The sequence below is a fragment of the Octodon degus genome, unplaced genomic scaffold (assembly GCF_000260255.1).
Source record: "Octodon degus isolate 3935 unplaced genomic scaffold, OctDeg1.0 scaffold00033, whole genome shotgun sequence".
NCBI classification, from domain to species: Eukaryota; Metazoa; Chordata; class Mammalia; order Rodentia; family Octodontidae; genus Octodon; species Octodon degus.
In genome coordinates this window covers 6,822,041-6,827,186 of record NW_004524609.1, presented here as the reverse complement: position 1 = coordinate 6,827,186, position 5,146 = coordinate 6,822,041, and positions in this window count along the sequence as shown.

The following is a 5,146-nucleotide window of genomic DNA, read 5'->3' as shown; positions in this document are numbered from 1 at the left end:
GTGCCAGACAGATGCCAGCTCCGAGTGGGGACAGGCCAGTAACCCAGGTGGCTGCCTGCACAGGGCCCCAGAAAGGGTGCAGAAGTGCTCACAGAGCCTGAGACCGAGACAGGTGTGAGGAAGCCAGCGCATCTGGCAGGTGTGGGGCAGGTGGGAGGCCTCGCGCCCATTTCCGTCTGTGCAGGCAGGCGGCCACCCACTTGGCGAAGGTGGGGCAGCTGCTTCACCCGAACTTGGCGTCTCTAACTGACCGCCCTCCCCGCCACCCCTTGAGCTCTGACCTCTTCTTCCCCCACAGAGGCTGCTTCCTGACCCATCCGGCCATCCCCAGGGGGTCACCTGCTCTGAATGCCCAGTGATAAGGTGTTAACCTCTGACTCTGTGGGAGGGGGTGGGGGGATGGGGTGGGGTGGGGGGGTTCCTACTGACCTGGGACAGCTCTCTGCCTGAGAAAAAGAGCCTGGCCTTGCCTATCCAGGAAGGAAGCGCCACCCAGAGCACCAGGGCCCGACAGCAGAGAGAAGGGCAGAGGCAACCCCACTTGGCTGCCCTGGGAGGAGGAGGGCCAGGATCCCGAGGCTATTTTGATTTTTTTTATTTGTTTGCTATTTTCAGACAGGGTCTCGCTTTGCAATTCAGGCTGGCCTGGAACTCAATACGTAGCCCAGGCGGGCCTGGAACTCACAGTGATCCTCTTGTCTCAGCCTCCTGAGTGCTGGGATGACAGGCCTGTGCCACCATGCCAGGCTGGGTACTTTTTGTGCCACCTTTGGAGGCGAGGCAGGATGGGCTAGGAAAGCACTGGATGTGGGCGATAACAGCTGGGCACAGGGATTGCGAAGGCCCCAAGCCCGAGAAGGAGCTGCTTTGGAGGAGAGGCAGGATGGGCTAGGAAAGCACTGGATGTGGGCGATAACAGCTGGGCACAGGGATTGCGAAGGCCCCAAGCCCGAGAAGGAGCTGCTTTGGAGGAGAGGCAGGATGGGCTAGGAAAGCACTGGATGTGGGCGATAACAGCTGGGCACAGGGATTGCGAAGGCCCCAAGCCCGAGAAGGAGCTGCTTTGGAGGAGAGGCAGGATGGGCTAGGAAAGCACTGGATGTGGGCGATAACAGCTGGGCACAGGGATTGCGAAGGCCCCAAGCCCGAGAAGGAGCTGCTTTGGAGGAGAGGCAGGATGGGCTAGGAAAGCACTGGATGTGGGCGATAACAGCTGGGCACAGGGATTGCGAAGGCCCCAAGCCCGAGAAGGGGCTGCTTTCTCCAGAAACTCATGTCCAGTGAGATGCAAGGGCGGTCACTAGATCCCTAGCGTGCTGGCCGGCTTGATAGAGGATGTGGAGGGATGCGACCTTCCCGCTCCCTCCCTTCATCCTCCATCACTGTTATTAGTGTTTGGGGGGAAGCTGGGGGCTGCACCAGGACCTCTGCACTGAGCCACCTCCTCAGACCTGTTTGTTTGTACTTTGAGACAGGGTCTCATTAAGTTGCCCAGGCGAGGCTCCAATTTGCAGTCCTCCTGCCTCAGCTTAGAATGCTGGGATTTAGGGCATGCATCACCACACAGGCCTGAGAGTTATTTTCTTTATCCTAAAATACATAGATGACCAGGGCATTGAGCCCAGCCATTAAACTCAGAGCCTCCAGAAGTAGCTGGCCCGGCCCAGAGCAGGGGCCGGCGCTTCTCTCTGAGCGTGTCCCTGTCTGTGAAAGGGGCCAGAGGGCTTCCAGGAGGGCTAAGTCAGGTGCCACAGCGTCATGCTTGGGACCTGAGCTGGGGACACCCTTCATGTAGGTTGCCTGGGCTCTTTGAGAGCTGCTTTGTTTCATTAAAAGTGAGAGTGCACTGGCAAGTGCAAGGGCCTGAGTTCAATGCCCAGTTCCTCAAAAAAAAAAATAAAATAAAATAAAATAAAATAAAATAAAATAAAAATTAAAACAAAAAACCAAACAAACACGTGGGAGTGCAGTAAGGGTAGGTTCAAGGTGAAGCTTGCATGAAAACACTCAAGCCGGTGAGGTCAGCCTCTGAAAGATGGGGACATTCAGCTTGCTGGCAGAGGTCTCTCCCCAGGACCCTCGGGGACCCTGGCATCCCCTGAATCCCTAGGGCGTGCCAGCCTTCAGCCGGGGGTAGGGGCTGCAGCTACCCGTTCACTCGCCCTCCACACCCGTCCCCTTGCCTCCGTGGAGCCGACCGACCGCAGGTCCTGGAAGGAACCCCTCCGCAGAGCAGAGTAACTGTGGCCTGCACGGCGCCAGCTATGCAGAGGGTGTGTGCAGACGCTGCAGCGTGTTTAATAAGGTGCAGCCGGCTGCTGGCTCTGACTTTGGTGTCTGCGCGGCGACCGCGCTTCCTCTCTCTGAACGCCCTGTGTTCCGCGTAGTGTCAGTAGCCCCTGGCGCCTGGGCTTGGCAGCTCAGTCCCTTAATCCCCTAACTTTGGGAGGCTGAGGCTGGAGGATCAGTAATTTGAGTCCCCGGGGTGGGACAGATAGCTCAGCAGTCTAAATCACTGCTTAGGCAAGCGCAAGGACCTGGGTTTGAGCCCAGGTGTGCTGGCTGTGCCCTGGAGGTGCAGAGATGGCCACCAAGACCAGGTGTGATGGTGCAAGCCCGTAATCCCAGCGCTGGGGAGGCTAAAACAGGAGGGTGAGATCCTGTACCAAACACATAAAAGAAAGAAAGAAAGAAAGAAAGAAAGAAAGAAAGAAAGAAAAAAAGAAAGAAAGAAAGAAATTTGAGTCTAGCCCAGGCATAATCCCAGTACCCAGGAGGCTGACAGGAGCCCTGCTTGAGCTACATAGCAAAACCCGCCTCAAAAAGACCAAAAAAAGGGGCCAGGGAGATGGCTCAGTAGAATAAGTGCTTACCTGGCAAGTGCAAGGGCCTGAGTTTAATTCCTGGTTCCCCCAAAAAAAAAAAAAAAAGGAGAAAATCATGTATTTATATACACAGGATAATGGGGTTGGGGAGATAGCTCAGTAAAATAGGCATTTGCCTGGCAAGTGCAGGGTCCTGAGTTGAATCCCTGGTACTGAGAAAAAAAAAAAAAATATATATATATATATACACACACACACACACACACACACACACACACACACACACGCAGGATAGCTAAGATGATTGTATTTCTTTTTTTTTTTTTTTTTTCTTTTTTACGGAACTGGGGATTGAATTCAGGCCCTTGCGCTTGCTAGGCAAGCACTTATTCTACTGAGCCATCTCCCTGGCCCCTATCAGTTTTTTGAAGAGGGCAGTTGATGCTTAAAAGTTTTACTCTAACCAATTTTATATGTGTAAATCTGTAATCTGAGCAACTACACTGCAGACAGCAACATGAAATATAACAAACACTGTTGAATACCTATCATTTTATTTTTCAAAATTGTGTATCATTTCTAATGTTTTGTCTACTATTTTCTATTCTTTTTAAAACAAACAAACAAAAAATTACCTCCTCTTCCCCCCAAAAAATGAACAAAAAAATTTCAGTCCAGCCTGGGCAACTTAGTGGTTTAGTGAGACCCTGTTTCAAAAATAGAAATTTTTTTAGAGAGGGGGCTGGGAACATGCAGAGCTCACTGCAGAGGCCCTGGGTTCAATCTCTGGTATCAAAAGAAAGACAGAACAGAACAAAATGAAACAACCAGTGTGCAATTGTTATTTTTATTTATTTATTTATTTATTTATTTATTTATTTATTTATTGTGGAACCGGGGATTGAACTCAGGCCCTTGCGCTTGCCAGGGAAGTGCTTATTCCACTGAGCCATCTCCCTGGCCAATTGCTTCTCCCCAGGGCTAGAGGACACTTGGGGTGCGGTGGGATGGCAGAGGCTAAGGTAGGAGCCTGTCCTTGTGTCCTGTCCCCAAAGGCTCCCAGTAGCATCCCTGTTTTCCCTCTCCTGCAAAGCTTGATGGGTAAGAGACTGCACAGCTGTGCTGGGCCTCTTGTCATCAATTTTGGGATGCCCCAGGGGTGACTGCCAAGCACATCATGTCTTCCCCTGCACCTTTCTCGGTCTTTCAGCCGAGCTGATAAGATGCAGTGTCTTATTTCTGTACAGCTTCCTTTCCTCATTTGAATTCTGCATCAGAAAAAGGTTTGCTCCTCAGAACCCTCCAGCAGGCTGTGAGCAGGCACAGGCCCTGCACCTTCCCACACCGTGCATTTCCTGTCCTGGTGGGTCCTAAGCCCACTGGTGTGTGAGGCACTGGCCTGCTCACTCCTGGGCAGGAGTGTCTGTGTGTGTGTGTGTGACAGATATGGCTGACCATAGGTCTCTACTATTGTGGTGACCCTGGGCAACACCTAGGGCAGAGAGGAGGTTTAATAGTAGAGGACTGGCTGGGGCATTAGCTCAGTGGTGCAGCATCTGCCTGTCAAGAATAAGGTCCTGCATTTGAGTCCTGTACCAAAAAAGAAAGTGATGACTGAAGCCAGGTATGGTGGTGCTCAGCTATAATTCCAGCTCTCTGGGAGGCTGAGACAGGGGGTTGCAAGTTTAAGCCTAACCTGCGTAGCTCAGGGACTTAATAAGACCCTGTCTTAAAATAACAATTAGAAAGGACTAGAGATATAGCTCAGTTCAGAGGCCCTGGGTTTAATCCTCAGTATTACGAAGAAGGTAGAAGCCAAAGCCCGGGACTACCCATCTATCAGCACTCACTTCTGGACTCAGTGTCCCTGACATCTGCTCACTTTCTCTTTGCCTTGCCCTATGCATCAGCCTGGATTTTCTGTCCTCTTGCTGTGGGAACCTGGCATGGCTCAGACTGTCCTGGAGGCTCCTTGCCCCAGGTTCTCAGAACCTCCTAGCAGAGCCCAAAGGACAAAGAAGGCCAGTGTGGTGGCACATGCCCATAACCCCAGCACTTGGGAGGCTGAGGCAGGAGGATCGCCACGAGTTCCAGGCCCGCCTGAGCTATATGACTGAGTTCAAGGTCAACCTAGACTACACAGTGAGACCCTGTCTCAAAAAAAACAAAAGAAAAACCTAACTAACTAAATAAACAAGGACCCAAACCCATCACCAAAATATTCTCCTGTATGCCTCTGCATGTGGCCTGCACGAGGCTACTTGTGCCGCTCCTTGAAGGTGCCAGATTTTTCCAGGTTCGCCTGTCCTGTCAGCCTCAGC